Genomic DNA, 21,525 nt, shown 5'->3' with positions numbered 1-21,525 from the left:
CCAAACAAAAACCGACGTTTCGGTTTTTGGATTTTTAAAAACTGACAATTGCAGTTCGGTTTTCGGATAACCATTTTCAATAACCTAAAAAACTGAACCAAACTGATAAGTTACAATAGTTAGCCTAGTGCATATATTTTTATGTTTAAGTTTAAGTTGCTTAAGTGTTTAACTCATGCTAATAGAAATTATCAATATTATTCTTGAATGTTAAGTATTTATACTAAAAACAGTAACATGATGATTTATAATTGAAATGATTTATTTATTGTCTACAAGAAATAACAAAATTTAATATAAAAATTAAATGATCTTAAAAGTATTTTAAAAAATGTCTTAATAAAATCTCTAGAAACAAAAATTAGATTAGAAGGTTAGGTTTATGTTAACAAAATTAACTAAAAGAAGTTAAATATAATAACTTAAATGTAAACATATACGAAAGATTCTTAAATTTTAACTCATACTTTTTTTAATCTTACATAATTTTGTTCCAAAAACTAGAATAACCGAAAAACTGAACCCAACCGGTGTAAAATCCGAAAAAACCGAAACCGAACGGTTTTAAAAAACTGAAAACCAACATTTCGGTTTTGGTTTTACCCAAAAACCAAACCAAACCTTGCATACCCCTAGTTGAAGATAAAAAGGCAATAGTAATAACACAACTAGTTCTAGAGGTGAACAAGGTGGTGCAGCTTCTTAACTCAGGTTGTTTTGAGTTGAGGGATAATTAATACTGAATATAGACAAATCTAGTCTCTAATAAGTGTGCACTTTGGTTCTGCATGTCCTTGTTTGAACGGACTTTCTGTTAGGTTTCCGTGGTGATCGGTTAAAATTTTATTTATCAAAAACCCGGTTCAATAAATAATAGTTAATTAATTAAGCGAGTTAATTAAAAAAAACGCAGCGGAAATATAAACTAATGATCAACAAAACGAAACCCGACAGGATCCGATTACATGCAAATACGAGCACAGTAAAATATATATAACTACCGATGAGAAAGATATACCTCGGTTAATGACTAACCGGTCGAGACACCGAGGTTCAACGAACAAGTGCTAGTAAACAAACCAACGAAACGCGACGAAGGGGGGTGGCGCCAAGCGGCGGCAGTGGCAGAGACGGGGCGGCGAAGGCGGTGGCCCGCGGCTGGCTTGATGGCCGGTTATAGGGCGTTGTTGAGAGCATTTTGTGTAGCAACAACTAATTTTGTTCATCTCGTCTCTACCAAAATGCAAGACCCACAAGCTCTTAAAGACATGGACATCTTTGCATGCAAGCCAAGTGGCAATCATGCAAAAATGCATGTGTTGTAGTTGGCCAAAGGGTTGGTGCAAGACAAGTGGCAAGAAGATCCTTTGCATGCAATGTCATTGGCCGAGATTTAGGTGCGAGACAAGTGGCAATGCAAGAATGTTCTTGTCTCACCCGGTCCACGTACCCGTCTCTCAGTTCAATACCCACGTATCGTTCATAACTACCAGTTAAATTTGTTAAGTGAATTTTAGTTCGTTGCCCAAGGTATAACTCTTACGGGTCAAGACCCGGTCGGCAGCGTTGACTTATCGAACCGGACATAATATCCAACAGCTCCCACTTGGACAGTCTCTGATAAGATCTCAACGCAGACAGCCAGCGGTGTTCTTACTACACATAGCTGCCCCCAACAGGTCATGACACTTTAAAGTCATTAACCAAGGTATCTTCTTTTAGCAACGGCTTGCTACATGAAGACAGTAGACTTATGGCAATTTTCGTCTTCTATCCTTTCTGTAAAAGACATCAATTGAACAATGAGACATGGATCAGATTCAATCTCACATGGCGTTCAATCATTATCGTTCTCGTTTATAGAGTCAAAGTGGTCCAATCAAACACACAGTAAGTTTGGGTAAGGCCTTACACTTCACCAGTTCGAATCAACGAGGGCGCCTAGATGTCTAACTGTTACATATAATGTAAAAGTACAGAATCCCATCTTGACTACATACAACTCCCACTGAACTTCAGAACCACTCCCAACCAATGCCTTTATGACTGGCAGTTACGCGACAGCATTTGACACTGATCAAAGAATAGTCTTCAGTAAACGAAAGTTCTAGTGTGTATCTCAGGTCAGAGGATACAAAATGAGTATACCAAAATCAAATACATCTTATGACCATGATCCATGAAGATGATTTGATGCGAGTTACATCCAACGTCATTCATAATGAGGTTTGTGAGTTTGGAAGTCAACTACTTGAGTCCAAAGTCAGAATAGTCTTAATTCAGAGTCGTTCCCACGAGTCTGACAGACTACGGATAATTTAGAATACAAGATTCATGGATTAAATGTACAAAAATGAAACACAGTTGTAAGATTCAAGCTTTGCATTTAACCAGTAAATCAAAGGTGAATTCAAAAGGTATAACTGTTTGAACGTTCGTACACCCAAATACTAAATCAAAACAAATGGTTATCCAATCTAAGACCGATAGCGTTCCCATGCTTGTCCTAAGACATCGATTTAGTGAACGGGTCTGCTAAGTTTTGATCTGTGTCTATTTTGCTTATTAAGATGTCACCTCATTCCAGTATTTCCTGTATATAGTGGAACTTTCTTAGAATGTGCTTAAACCTGTGATCTGGGCTCCTTGGTTTGAGCAATGATTCCTGTGTTATCACAGAACACCTAGATTGGTTTCTGAACACTTGAAACCACATCGAGGTCATTGATGAATTACTTCATCCAAGCAGATTCTTTCGCAGCATCTGATGCAACTATACATTCGGATTCGATGGCTGAATCCGCCACCACACTCTGTTTGGAGCTTTTCCAATAGACAGCTTCTATATTGAGAGTGAATACGAATCCTAATTGTGAGCGAGAATTATCTCGGTCACTTTGGAAGTCAGCATCAGTGTAACACCTTACAGTGAGCTCCTCTTCCACTCCTCCAAACACCAAGAACATATCTTTAGTTCTTCTCAAGTACATCGGAATGTTCTTTACTGCAGTCCAATGGGCAATCCCAGGACTGTGCTGAAAACGACTGGTTATGCTTAAAGCATACGAGAAGTTAAGTCTAGTACATAGCATACATGATTGAACCAATCACTGAAGCATATGGAACTACTTACATTTGCTTAATCTAAATGTTCGTTGAAGGATATTGCGATTTGTTCAACACGGTTCCATTAGTCATAGGAACACCTCCTTTCTTCGAGTTTTCATCTTGAAGTGTGTCATCGTTTTGTCTATGTACGTTCTTTGACTTAGCCCTAAAAGCCTCTTAGATCTATCCCTTTAGATCTTCATTCCTAGAATGTAAGCAGCTTCTCCAAGATCTTTCATTGTGAAGCAAGATCCCAAAAAGTGTTTAACTTCGTTAAGCATAGGGATGTTATTTCCAATGATCAGTATATCATCCACATACATAATGAGGAATGATATGGTGCTCCCACTAACCTTTCTGTAAACACAAGCCTCATCTTCATTCTTGACAAAACCAAACTCTTTGATCTTCTGGTCAAAATGAAGATTCCAGGTACGAGATGCTTGCTTGAGTCCATAAATGGACTTATTGGGTTTGCACACCTTAGTTGGATATTTAGGATCGACGAAACCTTCAGGCCGAACCTTATAGACATCTTCAGAGAGATGTCTATTAAGAAAGGCGGTTTTGACATCCATTTGCCATATTTCGTAATCATAGTACGCAATTATGGCAGGCAATGTCCTTATTGATTTAATCATAGCAACGGGCGAGAAGGTCTCATCATAGTCAATACTTTGAGTTTGAGTGAAACATCTCGCAACTAGTCGTGCTTTATAGGTGTGTATATTTCCATGCATATCGGTTTTTCTCTTGAAAATCCATCTGCTTCCTACTGCCTGAGATTCGGGGGGTAGCTCAACCAAGTCGCATACTTGATTGCCATGCATAGATTGCATCTCAACGTTCATGGCTTCTTGCCATTTCTCAGATTCCGAATCTAAGATTGCAGATTTGTAGTTAGCAGGTTCGTCGTTAGACTCAGCTACTAATAAGACTTCGCGACCTTTTAGACATCATAGATATCTATCAGATTATTGCGAACTCTACTACTTCTGCAAACGCTTGTGTTTTTTTCTGATTCATTGGCAACGACTACTTGTTGACCAGACAGTCCGACTAAATCAGCGGTTGTTTGTGGTTCTTGAATTTCTTCAAGATCAACCACATTATTTCTAGTTTCTCCATTAAGAAGTTCTTCCTAAAGAAAGTGTCCCTTCCGTTTGATGGAAATCACATTTGCATCAGGATGGTAGAAATAATATCCGCTTCTTTTATAGTATCCGACGAAAACAACCTTTGCCTCGAGGATCGAGCTTATCATCAGAATCACTTGTGATGTATGCATCACATCCCCATACTCTAAGGTATTCCAAATCGGGTTTGTGCCCATGCCATATCTCATATGGCGGTTTTGTTTACCTTTTAGTCGGAGCTAGATTGACAATACGGGAAGCGATCATAAGAGCATGTCCCCAAAAGGAGTGAGGCAAGTTAGTTCTACACATCATCGATCGAACCATATCAAGTAGAGTTCGATTTCACCTTTCACTCACGCCCTTAAATTGGGGTGTGCCAGGTGGAGAGGGTTGTGAAACTATTCCACTCTTTTAGATGATTGAGAAATTCAAAGCTGAGATATTCACCACATCGATCTGATCGAAGTACTTTTATCTTTCTATCAAGCTGGTTTTTAGTCATGGTTCTGAAAGGGCCATATACATCATGTGAATGAGTTCTAGAAAACCATTGATCCATTCACCAACATCGGTGAAGGGGTGCTTTGTGAGTTTGCCAGCTAAGCAAGATTCGCAATCATCAAAGGAGTCCTGTCTAGTGGATTCAAGAATCCCCTTGGACTGGAGCCATTTTATGCGTGCCTTACTTATGTGGCTAAGTCTGCAATGCTATAAATATGTTTTATTTATGCCAGCTTTGTTACGCTTAGAAAGATGATATATGTTACTACTTGTTTGAACATCAATCTCATAAATAGCATTTCGAGGTTTAGCCTCAAAATAAAAGACATCATTCAAGTAGGCTATAATAGAAGAACCATTTAAAACGTACTTGAATTGAATCCTTGTTCAAACAGTGAAGAAACTAAAATAGCGTTTCTGGTCAAACCAGATGCATATAACCAGTTATTTAAAGTAACTACAAGGCCAGGGGAACATGAAAAACAAAAATGTTCCAGTTGCCAGAACTGGAACTCTCTTTCAATTACCGACTATGAGTTCCAGGTGGCCTTGTTTCAGTTTCCTCCACTTTTCAGGCTTCTGCAAGACATTAATGATATGGAGACCACATCCGGTATCAAATACCCATGTGTTGCTAGAAACAGTGAAAAGTCCGATAACATAAATGAGAATATCAGAAGAAGTGCCAATGTTATTGGTCTTGTTCATCTTCAGCTTGGCTAGATACTACGAGCAGTTTCTCTTCCAGTGCCTTATTTGGTTGCATTCAAAGCACTAACGCTCCTCAGGAGGGTGTGGTTTTGCAACATGCTTGTTGTTGGTGGCATTTCTGGCAATAACAACAACTTTTCTCTTGCCTTTGCTCTTTTTCTTATTATTGGGCTTCTTAACACCACCAGACGCGACCATTAGAACTTGGTTGGTTTTGTGGAATAACCAAGTTTGTTCATCTGGTCAATGTATCCTTTCATCTTTAGCACATGAGTACTCATGCATGATCCTTCCAACATTTTACAGCTTATGAGCTGTTTCATGGTGTCATATCACTCCTGTCGGGCTTGTTTCTGGAACATGCCTTTCAGTTGCTGGATCATGTCAAAAGTATCCATATCTTCCATATTCTTCTGAAGATCAGGAGACATGGTGGATTTCATAAGGCAGGCTATCTCAACGGCATCCTCGTTATGTTTCTCCAGTGCCTTGCGAGCAGTAGTAGAAATACTTTCAGCCTCGGTAGGGACTGGGCCATCTAAGATATACAGCTTTTCCTCCATCTTGAGAACTACTCTCAGATTGCGGTGCCATTCGAGAAGGGTGGTGTTATTCAAATTTTTATTTCTATTCCTTTTCAAGTGTAGCCTTGAGAATGAAGGAGTTTGTTTTCATTAGACATCTAATTATATATAAGCAAGGTGATATTAATTAGTATTTTCAATGTATATCTCCTTATTTCATGAGGTGAGACGATAAGGAATGAGAATCCGGTTAGAAGCTCTTTCTAAAGGCCGCTGGGGCACGCAACATTAGCAAAAGGTTCAAGTGGACTGACAAGGATTGTCAATTGTGAGAAAAGCACAACTCCCGAAGTTTATGAGGCTGCGAGGATAACCTATTGTCCTTGCATTGATACGTTTGGCCTCATCTATGCCACTTTTATTCTCGTGATAGCTGGGGCACGTAAACACGAGAAGAAAAGTAATAGTCGTCCTAAAACGGTCACATGTGGAAGGGTCGAATGTGTCGACGAAGCCCCTGCACCTTGGAAGGATAAACTAGACACCAAGTGTCGTGTTGTGGCTCCAACACTGATGGTTCGCATTATGCCCCAAGTGTTACTACTAGTAGGATGGCATAGACTATTGATTTTATTTTTTTTTCAAATAGGGTCGTTATAGTCGGTTTTAATTTAGATATTAAATTTGCGACATAACCAAAAGGACCCTTTCACCTCTCGGGACAATTAGTTTTAGATAACCTATAAAACTAAGTTTGTCGCGACTTGGAATAACCAATTTTAAGTTAATAGAAAACTATTAAGTTAATAGTTTTGGAAAATAAAAACTAGTTTAATTTGCAAAACTCAATTGGTTATTATTTGTTTCAAAAACAACCTTTGTTTTAAAAAAAAAAAAAAACTTTAAAAAGTTGTAAAAACAATTTAGAACTTGTTTTAATGTGATTGTTTTTAATATTTTAAAACTCCTTTTAAAATCATGTTGGTATTTAGGTTGGTTACGTTATAACAATTTATAAGATAAAAGCAACCACAATAGCAAGATAAATATGTAAATCCATATGGCCAAAAGTATTCGATCTTGCTAGAGCTTAATAGCAAGATCAAACGGGTCACGAGGTCACAACACACAAACAACCACAAGGATGGACTTGAGTGCATCTTGTTGTCTTGAGCAACTCCCACTAACTCCAAGACTCCTCTTGGCATTCGGTCTTGCTTCGGGTTTGCTTCGGGTCTTCGTATTAACAATATTTAACAAGTAAATACAACAAAGACAAAAGGCCTATCTATTACAACTTTGAACCACAAGACGGGCCAAAACCATAAACTAATCTATTACAACTTTGAACCATCTCGGTGGGCAAAAATAATAATAGTTACAAAACCGAATAAAATATACACCTACAAAACAAGGTCGGGCCGAATTTACATATCACACAACAATCACAAAAAAAGCCGGGCAATATCTTGGTCAAGCAAAACAAATAAAATATTGACCAAAATAAAAGTGCCCTTAAAAAAAATACTTAGATCAGAAACTTTAAATAAATAAAGTTTGTGTTCTAATTCCGGTTAAAAGGACCGGTATTGACTCGTAGGTTGTAACCAAGGCTCTGATACCACTGTTGGGTTTCCGTGGTGATCGGTTAAAATTTTATTTATCAAAAACCTGGTTCAATAAATAATAGTTAATTAATTAAGCGAGTTAATTAATAAAACGCATCGGAAATATAAACTAATGATCAACAAAACGAAACCCGGCAGGATCCGGTTACATGCAAATACGAGCACAGTAAAATATATATAACTAACGATGAGAAAGATATACCTCGGTTAATGACTAACCGGTCGAGACACCGAGGTTCAACGAACAAGTGCTAGTAAACGAACCAACGAAACGCGACGAAGGGGGACGGCGCCAAGCGGCGGCAGTGGCAGAGATGTAACGCTCCGCGTTTTCATAACCTTCCTAATTTAGAAATCGAGTCTTAAGATCTATTTTTAGAAACTTGCCTCTTTCAAAATTTTAATCCGATGCATCGTCAAAAAAAAAATCTTTTATCTTTATTTTTTTTATTTGTTATAAATATGGTTAATTTTTTTATTGTTTAATTAATTAATTAAATTAATTGATTTTACAATTTAAAAAGTTTATTCTTTTAATAATCAAGTTAGCCTCGTTAAATTTTAACGTTAGTAATATAAACTAACCTAGTTAGTTAATTGTAAAGTTGGATCCTTTTAAAAACATCAAGACATAGATAACCAAGTTAAGCTAAGTGTTTAATTAACTCTTAAGTTGGGGGACTATTGGTGTAAATAATGAAAGTATAACAAAAAAATCTAACCCTAACTCTTTTATGATGCAGCCACAACCCAAACCAGACCCCAGATTCGTTCCCTCTCTTCCTCGTGAGATTCCGGCGACCGGAGCCGTGATCCAGCGTCTCAGATTCCGGCGATGCTCATCTCCGGCCACACCCACACCTTTCGACCATCCTCATCCTCCCTTTTCCTCACTCACACCCGTAAGCCCCTCCTCTCCGACGACCGAAGAACGGAGCCCCGGCGGCTCGCTCCTTGCCGGCGACGAGCACAGAACCACCCCACGGTCAACCATCTCCACTCTCCCTCTCCTGTCTCTTCGTCGGGTGGCAAACATGGCAGCGCCGCCGGAAGCGGAAGAGTGGCGGCAGTGGTTATCAAGGTCTGTCGGGTTTCGCGCTCCGATCTGAGTATGATCGGTCAGATTTGATTCGGGTCCTTCCATGGTTCAGCAAGTTCGAGTCCGGTTCAGTCGACCACCGGCCACCTTCTGTTCTCCGACAAGCACCACAACACCCTCCCGTCGCCGCTTCGGTATATGCTTCGAATCACTTTGTTCCTCAATTAAATTCTCTGTTGTCATGCTTTTCTTTATACAAATCAACCAAAAGTATGGGTTTGATTTCATGGATCTGATCGTTAGTCAGATGGGTTTTTTTTTTATTTGCCAGGCACTACACCATTTCTTTTATTACTGTGTGTATATATTTAAAACATTCATGGGTTACTAGCTGATCATATGTTAAACACTATTATTTAAAACAAGTTTGTCATGTTTACTGTTTTTTTTAGAAAAAGATGGAAATTTACACAAAAAGAATGTCGTGCTTTATTAAAAAAATATCAACTTTATTGAAATATAACAATCAACATGTGATTTTTCTTTGTTTTAGTAACCTATGCTAATACCAACTTTATTTTTAATGTGTTACTACAAATTTTATATATTTTGTTTTCTATATAATAAGCGTTTAACATAATCAATAATTTTTGGATTAAAAGATGATAGATAGTTAGTTGAAACTTGATTTTTCTTTTTTCTAACTAATGAAACCGTAACGAATTCAAATAATTTTTTTTTATAACAATAAATATAAACGTATGTTTATTTTGGGTAACACTACTATAATACCCTTAGTGGGTTAATTTAGAATGACTTCATAAACTAGATAAAACATTTATATATACTTATATATCAACGGGGCATTCTTTAAATCCCACTTCAATTCCTCCGTCATAATCCCGTTTACTCATGCACCATCGTTTGCCCTATAGCGTGACCTCGGTGTTCCGTCCTCCTATCTCATCAACTCGTCATACTTGGATAATCGGAAGAAATTGCAATAATGTGAGTATACTCGTACTTTTCCCCTTTTTACTTTTACCACTTTTGGGGTGTAACATGTTTACCTATTGAAACTTACACATGAACTTTTGTCTAAACACATGAACATTCCTATAACATGCTTGTATATGTGATGGCTTGATACTTTAAATTTGGGTGATTCTTATGTGTTGAACTTATCATTAACTTCGTACGAGCCAAACCTTGACATATGTAGCGCTATAGGATTAACGACCCGCCTCTACTGAAACTTTGGTTATGTCATGAGCAAGTTGCGTTTTCTTGGTTTGATATGTTAGACACATGCTATATTTAATGTTTATCTTGAATCGCATGCTTGCTATGAGGGATTGTTCAAAACTTATCATTTGCTATGTACGTATCAAACTTGTATACTCGCCTTTGCTTTTGCATTGAATTGTATTTTTAAACATGTTACAGGTGGATGAGGACGATGCTAAGAAATGAAGTAGCGTTGATGCCTAGATACACATATAGACGTTAGGGTTTAATATGTTGTATCAATTTTGTTATGTTGTTATGTTTCTTTTTGTTAAACTTGTTGTATTTGAATTCCTTGTAATGTTGACAATTTGTCTTATGAAATGAAATCGGATTATTTAAATACTTGTCACAATTATTAGCGTTATGATGTCTCGAGCAATCTTCACACTTCGTCTCATCCCGATGTTTCCGCCATTGGTTGGGGTGTGACAGATTGGTATCAGAGCCATAACTATAGGGAATTAGGAAAAGTAGGAATGCTTTCACCTAGACTATAGTTTTAGAGCCTTATTCGTATGCTTTGCTTGAACCACTACATGATACCTTATTTGTTACTTATCTATGCTCTTTTAAACATGTATGTTACTCATGTGTAATATTTGACATGTTATTCGTACACATTAGTGCTTGTTTTATTATGTGTTAACACTTGTTTCGTTGTTCGATTCTTTATGTGTTATTCTTGACATATTTCTCTATGTGTTAATACTTGTTTTATCATTTCATTATTTGAGTACCATTCTTGATATGCTTTCCTATGTGTTTATACTTGTTTGTGTATTTCCTTCAACATACACTTCCCTCATGCATTTTACTCGATTATTCTAAATCCGACAACACTCATATTGTACAAATGAGACGAATTCACCGAAATAGGCGTGAAACCCACGATTTGGTGAACGACTCTCAATCTATCTATTCTTCTTTTACACGAGATACCGCCATTAAGCTAGGAGTGAAATCCACATCTTAATGGTAAATCTCAAATTTCAAATTCTAGTGGACCCTTGTCAACATGTCGAAATTTAAATTTTGACCCGGCGAGTACCAACCACACTTAGGATAGGAAATCGTCAAGTTAGGGGTGAAACCCGCACCTTGTCGACTAGTTCCACTCCTTGATATTTTTTTTAAATCCCGCCAAGTCTCGAAATTTCAATTGATTTGGGACATGTAGTAACCGGAAGGGTAAATACCGTTAACCGACTTGTCGGCAAGAGTATTTTACCTATTAGGCCAAAGCATGCTCCTCAAATTCAAAAGACTTTTCGACCACTTTGGTTAGTCAAAGTTCCGTTTTGGAACACTCCAAACTTTGGTCAAACATGTGTTTCTATTGTTCATTTTATACGATGTAATCTTTCAACCTCGAGTTTTACCTTCGATTTCTCTTTTCACACGCGCAACATATCGAACCTTTTCGATACATTTATATATGCATTATTTTCATATAATTTAAATTCATATTTCTTGTAACAACTAGTGGAGACGTATCATCGAGATAGGAGTGATTTCCTTACCTTGACGATTAACTCCGCTTTATTTCTCACCTTACAACGATCTCACCAACGAGTTAGGGGTGATTCCCTTACCTAGGTGATCGTTACCCATGCTTTCTTCTAATAGGCTATATTATGTAAACACAATCATGTTTATACCTAAATCATTTATCATTTATTTCAAAATGCTTCATTTATTTAAACGTAGCTCTTATTCTATAATTTATTTTCACATCACTCACACACACAAAATTCTTAGCTTTTACCATAAACACTTATTCCCCGACATTCAAAATTTCACGAAATGCTACTCATCAGCTTAATCGGTCCAACAAAACCATTGCTCACAAAATTTTGTATTCAACATAACTATTGAAACACTTATAAAATATTACAAATATTATTCAACATTAACTAAAACTTCTTTCAAAAGCAATAAAACATTTTATTAAAAGACGCTTTTTCAGCAAACACTAAGTCCATATACCAAATTTCTTTTTCTAAAGGATCAACTTTTCACGAAAATCCGTAAACTTCGAAACTTTCTAATACAAAGTTACTTAAAACGGCGCAAACTTATTAATCTCTAGAACTTTTCAAAACCTCACTCGATACGTCAATTAACTTCAAAACACGTGGGCAAGGAAACTTCATAAGGACCGACAAATTTTCAAGTTATGTAATCTCTTTTAAAACCGTAGTAGCATTTCCATTCTTTTTACAAAGCACGTTTCACGTAACTAATAGCTGTTTTATATTCCCTTACATTCACAAACTAGATTCTGCATTTCATGACAACTCAATCTATTTAACTTCACGTTTTACGCAAACAACTACATATGCATACCATTTTACACGTTTTAGTCAATATCTCACAACAATCTCACGCGTGTCACTCGTTCACTTTTTCTTTCATACTCAAAACTTTTGACCTTTTGAGCACTTTTACATGCTTAAATTTGTTATGTCTTCAATTAATACGATATACGCAATCATTAGTATTCGTACTCGCACTCACCCTCATGTTCATAACAATATATTTTACGCTTATACTTATAATCATAACTCATACTTATATTCATACGTTTCATGTTTTACTTACACTCATATGGTTCATGCTTATCCATATATGCCTACATTTCATGCTTACACATATACTCACACTACACGTACGTTTTATGTTGATACTCATACCTGCGTGCCTATTCATACTTAAACTTATAATTATGCTCGTACTTTTGTTCATACTCATGATTCATACATTCGTGCCCATACGCGAGCGGAATCCGAGGAATTCGCTTACGTGGGTCCCATACATTCTTATACGTACACATTCTTATTTTTAAAATTTATGTATACCCTGATTCATACACGACTAGTACAAGCTATGCGGATCATGCGACGATCAAAATAATCACGGGTGCACACGGGATTATAGTGATGGGCGTATGAAAACCATGGAGTGTACTACTGTGTATGGTAAGACACAGAACGTAACATGACACCGAATACGAAATGGACGTAATGTGGTCAAAACATGGTGGATACGCCGCTGGTACTTCCTATATATAAGTGTTTTCACCATATTACCAAACTTTCGTAAAACATGCCATGAGAAATTCGATGTTTCACAGACTTTTTGGACCTAATACAAACTTTAAACAACTTACAAATGCATTATATCCGATTATCCCTGACGAGACTTCATTCTTAGCATGCTACTTTCATCTATCCGATGCTTATGCTATTCTTATACTCATTATCGTTATTAGACCAATCGTTCACCCTTATACCATAATTATTCTCCGTTGTCTCAAACTCCAAAGCCTCAATATTAAGCAATCCTCTTCGGTTTGCTAAAAAACCGTTCGAGTCTTGCTCCTGAATAAATTTCGGGACGAAATTCCTTAAAGGAGGGGAGACTGTAACGCTCCGCGTTTTCATAACCTTCCTAATTTAGAAATCGAGTCTTAAGATCTATTTTTAGAAACTTGCCTCTTTCAAAATTTTAATCCGTTGCATCGTCAAAAAAAAAATCTTTTATCTTTATTTTTTTTATTTGTTATAAATATGGTTAATTTTTTTATTGTTTAATTAATTAATTAAATTAATTGATTTTACAATTTAAAAAGTTTATTCTTTTAATAATCTAGTTAGCCTCGTTAAATTTTAACGTTAGTAATATAAACTAACCTAGTTAGTTAATTGTAAAGTTGGATCCTTTTAAAAACATCAAGACATAGATAACCAAGTTAAGCTAAGTGTTTAATTAACTCTTAAGTTGGGGGACTATTGGTGTAAATAATGAAAGTATAACAAAAAAATCTAACCCTAACTCTTTTATGATGCAGCCACAACCCAAACCAGACCCCAGATTCGTTCCCTCTCTTCCTCGTGAGATTCCGGCGACCGGAGCCGTGATCCAGCGTCTCAGATTCCGGCGCTGCTCATCTCCGGCCACACCCACACCTTTCGACCATCCTCATCCTCCCTTTTCCTCACTCACACCCGTAAGCCCCTCCTCTCCGACGACCGAAGAACGGAGCCCCGGCGGCTCGCTCCTTGCCGGCGACGAGCACAGCACCACCCCACGGTCAACCATCTCCACTCTCCCTCTCCTGTCTCTTCGTCGGGTGGCAAACATGGCAGCGCCGCCGGAAGCGGAAGAGTGGCGGCAGTGGTTATCAAGGTCTGTCGGGTTTCGCGCTCCGATCTGAGTATGATCGGTCAGATTTGATTCGGGTCCTTCCATGGTTCAGCAAGTTCGAGTCCGGTTCAGTCGACCACCGGCCACCTTCTGTTCTCCGACAAGCACCACAACACCCTCCCGTCGCCGCTTCGGTATATGCTTCAAATCACTTTGTTCCTCAATTAAATTCTCTGTTGTCATGCTTTTCTTTATACAAATCAACCAAAAGTATGGGTTTGATTTCATGGATCTGATCGTTAGTCAGATGGGTTTTTTTTTTTATTTGCCAGGCACTACACCATTTCTTTTATTACTGTGTGTATATATTTAAAACATTCATGGGTTACTAGCTGATCATATGTTAAACACTATTATTTAAAACAAGTTTGTCATGTTTACTGTTTTTTTTAGAAAAAGATGGAAATTTACACAAAAAGAATGTCGTGCTTTATTAAAAAAATATCAACTTTATTGAAATATAACAATCAACATGTGATTTTTCTTTGTTTTAGTAACCTATGCTAATACCAACTTTATTTTTAATGTGTTACTACAAATTTTATATATTTTGTTTTCAATATAATAAGCGTTTAACATAATCAATAATTTTTGGATTAAAAGATGATAGATAGTTAGTTGAAACTTGATTTTTCTTTTTTCTAACTAATGAAACCGTAACGAATTCAAATAATTTTTTTTTATAACAATAAATATAAACGTATGTTTATTTTGGGTAACACTACTATAATACCCTTAGTGGGTTAATTTAGAATGACTTCATAAACTAGATAAAACATTTATATATACTTATATATCAACGGGGCATTCTTTAAATCCCACTTCAATTCCTCCGTCATAATCCCGTTTACTCATGCACCATCGTTTGCCCTATAGCGTGACCTCGGTGTTCCGTCCTCCTATCTCATCAACTCGTCATACTTGGATAATCGGAAGAAATTGCAATAATGTGAGTATACTCGTACTTTTCCCCTTTTTACTTTTACCACTTTTGGGGTGTAACATGTTTACCTATTGAAACTTACACATGAACTTTTGTCTAAACACATGAACATTCCTATAACATGCTTGTATATGTGATGGCTTGATACTTTAAATTTGGGTGATTCTTATGTGTTGAACTTATCATTAACTTCGTACGAGCCAAACCTTGACATATGTAGCGCTATAGGATTAACGACCCGCCTCTACTGAAACTTTGGTTATGTCATGAGCAAGTTGCGTTTTCTTGGTTTGATATGTTAGACACATGCTATATTTAATGTTTATCTTGAATCGCATGCTTGCTATGAGGGATTGTTCAAAACTTATCATTTGCTATGTACGTATCAAACTTGTATACTCGCCTTTGCTTTTGCATTGAATTGTATTTTTAAACATGTTACAGGTGGATGAGGACGATGCTAAGAAATGAAGTAGCGTTGATGCCTAGATACACATATAGACGTTAGGGTTTAATATGTTGTATCAATTTTGTTATGTTGTTATGTTTCTTTTTGTTAAACTTGTTGTATTTGAATTCCTTGTAATGTTGACAATTTGTCTTATGAAATGAAATCGGATTATTTAAATACTTGTCACAATTATTAGCGTTATGATGTCTCGAGCAATCTTCACACTTCGTCTCATCCCGATGTTTCCACCATTGGTTGGGGTGTGACAGATTGGTATCAGAGCCATAACTATAGGGAATTAGGAAAAGTATGAATGCTTTCACCTAGACTATAGTTTTAGAGCCTTATTCGTATGCTTTGCTTGAACCACTACATGATACCTTATTTGTTACTTATCTATGCTCTTTTAAACATGTATGTTACTCATGTGTAATATTTGACATGTTATTCGTACACATTAGTGCTTGTTTTATTATGTGTTAACACTTGTTTCGTTGTTCGATTCTTTATGTGTTATTCTTGACATATTTCTCTATGTGTTAATACTTGTTTTATCATTTCATTATTTGAGTACCATTCTTGATATGCTTTCCTATGTGTTTATACTTGTTTGTGTATTTCCTTCAACATACACTTCCCTCATGCATTTTACTCGATTATTCTAAATCCGACAACACTCATATTGTACAAATGAGACGAATTCACCGAAATAGGCGTGAAACCCACGATTTGGTGAACGACTCTCAATCTATCTATTCTTCTTTTACACGAGATACCGCCATTAAGCTAGGAGTGAAATCCACATCTTAATGGTAAATCTCAAATTTCAAATTCTAGTGGACCCTTGTCAACATGTCGAAATTTAAATTTTGACCCGGCGAGTACCAACCACACTTAGGATAGGAAATCGTCAAGTTAGGGGTGAAACCCGCACCTTGTCGACTAGTTCCACTCCTTGATATTTTTTTTAAATCCCGCCAAGTCTCGAAATTTCAATTGATTTGGGACATGTAGTAACCGGAAGGGTAAATACCGTTAACCGACTTGTCGGCAAGAGTATTTTACCTATTAGGCCAAAGCATGCTCCTCAAATTCAAAAGACTTTTCGACCACTTTGGTTAGTCAAAGTTCCGTTTTGGAACACTCCAAACTTTGGTCAAACATGTGTTTCTATTGTTCATTTTATACGATGTAATCTTTCAACCTCGAGTTTTACCTTCGATTTCTCTTTTCACACGCGCAACATATCGAACCTTTTCGATACATTTATATATGCATTATTTTCATATAATTTAAATTCATATTTCTTGTAACAACTAGTGGAGACGTATCATCGAGATAGGAGTGATTTCCTTACCTTGACGATTAACTCCGCTTTATTTCTCACCTTACAACGATCTCACCAACGAGTTAGGGGTGATTCCCTTACCTAGGTGATCGTTACCCATGCTTTCTTCTAATAGGCTATATTATGTAAACACAATCATGTTTATACCTAAATCATTTATCATTTATTTCAAAATGCTTCATTTATTTAAACGTAGCTCTTATTCTATAATTTATTTTCACATCACTCACACACACAAAATTCTTAGCTTTTACCATAAACACTTATTCCCCGACATTCAAAATTTCACGAAATGCTACTCATCAGCTTAATCGGTCCAACAAAACCATTGCTCACAAAATTTTGTATTCAACATAACTATTGAAACACTTATAAAATATTACAAATATTATTCAACATTAACTAAAACTTCTTTCAAAAGCAATAAAACATTTTATTAAAAGACGCTTTTTCAGCAAACACTAAGTCCATATACCAAATTTCTTTTTCTAAAGGATCAACTTTTCACGAAAATCCGTAAACTTCGAAACTTTCTAATACAAAGTTACTTAAAACGGCGCAAACTTATTAATCTCTAGAACTTTTCAAAACCTCACTCGATACGTCAATTAACTTCAAAACACGTGGGCAAGGAAACTTCATAAGGACCGACAAATTTTCAAGTTATGTAATCTCTTTTAAAACCGTAGTAGCATTTCCATTCTTTTTACAAAGCACGTTTCACGTAACTAATAGCTGTTTTATATTCCCTTACATTCACAAACTAGATTCTGCATTTCATGACAACTCAATCTATTTAACTTCACGTTTTACGCAAACAACTACATATGCATACCATTTTACACGTTTTAGTCAATATCTCACAACAATCTCACGCGTGTCACTCGTTCACTTTTTCTTTCATACTCAAAACTTTTGACCTTTTGAGCACTTTTACATGCTTAAATTTGTTATGTCTTCAATTAATACGATATACGCAATCATTAGTATTCGTACTCGCACTCACCCTCATGTTCATAACAATATATTTTACGCTTATACTTATAATCATAACTCATACTTATATTCATACGTTTCATGTTTTACTTACACTCATATGGTTCATGCTTATCCATATATGCCTACATTTCATGCTTACACATATACTCACACTACACGTACGTTTTATGTTGATACTCATACCTGCGTGCCTATTCATACTTAAACTTATAATTATGCTCGTACTTTTGTTCATACTCATGATTCATACATTCGTGCCCATACGCGAGCGGAATCCGAGGAATTCGCTTACGTGGGTCCCATACATTCTTATACGTACACATTCTTATTTTTAAAATTTATGTATACCCTGATTCATACACGACTAGTACAAGCTATGCGGATCATGCGACGATCAAAATAATCACGGGTGCACACGGGATTATAGTGATGGGCGTATGAAAACCATGGAGTGTACTACTGTGTATGGTAAGACACAGAACGTAACATGACACCGAATACGAAATGGACGTAATGTGGTCAAAACATGGTGGATACGCCGCTGGTACTTCCTATATATAAGTGTTTTCACCATATTACCAAACTTTCGTAAAACATGCCATGAGAAATTCGATGTTTCACAGACTTTTTGGACCTAATACAAACTTTAAACAACTTACAAATGCATTATATCCGATTATCCCTGACGAGACTTCATTCTTAGCATGCTACTTTCATCTATCCGATGCTTATGCTATTCTTATACTCATTATCGTTATTAGACCAATCGTTCACCCTTATACCATAATTATTCTCCGTTGTCTCAAACTCCAAAGCCTCAATATTAAGCAATCCTCTTCGGTTTGCTAAAAAACCGTTCGAGTCTTGCTCCTGAATAAATTTCGGGACGAAATTCCTTAAAGGAGGGGAGACTGTAACGCTCCGCGTTTTCATAACCTTCCTAATTTAGAAATCGAGTCTTAAGATCTATTTTTAGAAACTTGCCTCTTTCAAAATTTTAATCCGTTGCATCGTCAAAAAAAAATCTTTTATCTTTATTTTTTTTATTTGTTATAAATATGGTTAATTTTTTTATTGTTTAATTAATTAATTAAATTAATTGATTTTACAATTTAAAAAGTTTATTCTTTTAATAATCTAGTTAGCCTCGTTAAATTTTAACGTTAGTAATATAAACTAACCTAGTTAGTTAATTGTAAAGTTGGATCCTTTTAAAAACATCAAGACATAGATAACCAAGTTAAGCTAAGTGTTTAATTAACTCTTAAGTTGGGGGACTATTGGTGTAAATAATGAAAGTATAACAAAAAAATCTAACCCTAACTCTTTTATGATGCAGCCACAACCCAAACCAGACCCCAGATTCGTTCCCTCTCTTCCTCGTGAGATTCCGGCGACCGGAGCCGTGATCCAGCGTCTCAGATTCCGGCGCTGCTCATCTCCGGCCACACCCACACTTTTCGACCATCCTCATCCTCCCTTTTCCTCACTCACACCCGTAAGCCCCTCCTCTCCGACGACCGAAGAACGGAGCCCCGGCGGCTCGCTCCTTGCCGGCGACGAGCACAGCACCACCCCACGGTCAACCATCTCCACTCTCCCTCTCCTGTCTCTTCGTCGGGTGGCAAACATGGCAGCGCCGCCGGAAGCGGAAGAGTGGCGGCAGTGGTTATCAAGGTCTGTCGGGTTTCGCGCTCCGATCTGAGTATGATCGGTCAGATTTGATTCGGGTCCTTCCATGGTTCAGCAAGTTCGAGTCCGGTTCAGTCGACCACCGGCCACCTTCTGTTCTCCGACAAGCACCACAACACCCTCCCGTCGCCGCTTCGGTATATGCTTCAAATCACTTTGTTCCTCAATTAAATTCTCTGTTGTCATGCTTTTCTTTATACAAATCAACCAAAAGTATGGGTTTGATTTCATGGATCTGATCGTTAGTCAGATGGGTTTTTTTTTTTATTTGCCAGGCACTACACCATTTCTTTTATTACTGTGTGTATATATTTAAAACATTCATGGGTTACTAGCTGATCATATGTTAAACACTATTATTTAAAACAAGTTTGTCATGTTTACTGTTTTTTTTAGAAAAAGATGGAAATTTACACAAAAAGAATGTCGTGCTTTATTAAAAAAATATCAACTTTATTGAAATATAACAATCAACATGTGATTTTTCTTTGTTTTAGTAACCTATGCTAATACCAACTTTATTTTTAATGTGTTACTACAAATTTTATATATTTTGTTTTCAATATAATAAGCGTTTAACATTATCAATAATTTTTGGATTAAAAGATGATAGATAGTTAGTTGAAACTTGATTTTTCTTTTTTCTAACTAATGAAACCGTAACGAATTCAAATAATTTTTTTTTATAACAATAAATATAAACGTATGTTTATTTTGGGTAACACTACTATAATACCCTTAGTGGGTTAATTTAGAATGACTTCATAAACTAGATAAAACATTTATATATACTTATATATCAACGGGGCATTCTTTAAATCCCACTTCAATTCCTCCGTCATAATCCCGTTTACTCATGCACCATCGTTTGCCCTATAGCGTGACCTCGGTGTTCCGTCCTCCTATCTCATCAACTCGTCATACTTGGATAATCGGAAGAAATTGCAATAATGTGAGTATACTCGTACTTTTCCCCTTTTTACTTTTACCACTTTTGGGGTGTAACATGTTTACCTATTGAAACTTACACATGAACTTTTGTCTAAACACATGAACATTCCTATAACATGCTTGTATATGTGATGGCTTGATACTTTAAATTTGGGTGATTCTTATGTGTTGAACTTATCATTAACTTCGTACGAGCCAAACCTTGACATATGTAGCGCTATAGGATTAACGACCCGCCTCTACTGAAACTTTGGTTATGTCATGAGCAAGTTGCGTTTTCTTGGTTTGATATGTTAGACACATGCCATATTTAATGTTTATCTTGAATCGCATGCTTGCTATGATGGATTGTTCAAAACTTATCTTTTGCTATGTACGTATCAAACTTGTATACTCGCCTTTGCTTTTGCATTGAATTGTATTTTTAAACATGTTACAGGTGGATGAGGACGATGCTAAGAAATGAAGTAGCGTTGATGCCTAGATACCCTTGAACTTCTCTTTTTTCCTACATTTCCATCTTAACTATTGATTTGAAAATTTAATGATTAAGATTTCTTCTTATCCTGCTTAGGCAAAATAAACTTTTTATTTGATCTTATCCTATAATATAATCTATTTCCTAATTACAAATAAGAATAACAAATATAAACTTTAGTTTACATATTTAACAATCTTATGTCTAGGAAAATGTATTATATGTTTAACATAATTGATCAATCTGTCGCACCTTTCAGAAGTGCTATGTGCTTACGTAGCTACCCTTTTTCACCGATAATTACACTTACGATGATCATTATATTAGGTCATTTTTTGCCTTTATTTATAACCCATAAACTAAGGAATAGGGTTTCTTAGTTGAACATGTGAACTACCGTTCTCTGTACCTGTGAACCTAGACTCGTTCATATCAACTAGTTTTTTACTATTGCCGCGTTGCGGCGAACGTCTTTTGTTGTTTAGTCTGTGTTTACATGTGTTTTGAAATCACTGCG

The 21,525-nt window shown here is 36.4% G+C and overlaps 3 long non-coding RNA genes across 3 annotated transcripts; all 3 read left to right on the top strand.

Annotated features, from left to right (window-relative positions):
* The first annotated feature begins 8,524 nt into the window (after positions 1–8,524).
* LOC118487137 lies at positions 8,525–10,149 on the top strand. Its single transcript, XR_004880425.1, has 3 exons — positions 8,525–8,844; positions 9,586–9,658; positions 10,097–10,149. It is a non-coding gene; the product is annotated as an uncharacterized LOC118487137 (long non-coding RNA).
* Positions 10,150–13,606: 3,457 nt separating this feature from the next.
* On the top strand, positions 13,607–15,586 carry LOC118487136. Its single transcript, XR_004880424.1, has 3 exons — positions 13,607–14,280; positions 15,023–15,095; positions 15,534–15,586. It is a non-coding gene; the product is annotated as an uncharacterized LOC118487136 (long non-coding RNA).
* Positions 15,587–19,356: 3,770 nt separating this feature from the next.
* LOC118487138 lies at positions 19,357–21,014 on the top strand. Its single transcript, XR_004880426.1, has 3 exons — positions 19,357–19,716; positions 20,459–20,531; positions 20,970–21,014. It is a non-coding gene; the product is annotated as an uncharacterized LOC118487138 (long non-coding RNA).
* Positions 21,015–21,525: the final 511 nt, after the last annotated feature.

This window comes from Helianthus annuus, chromosome 15 (assembly GCF_002127325.2).
Source record: "Helianthus annuus cultivar XRQ/B chromosome 15, HanXRQr2.0-SUNRISE, whole genome shotgun sequence".
NCBI lineage: Eukaryota > Viridiplantae > Streptophyta > Magnoliopsida > Asterales > Asteraceae > Helianthus > Helianthus annuus.
The sequence above is the reverse complement of the archived record's forward strand: the minus strand, read 5'-3'. Positions and strand labels throughout refer to the sequence as shown.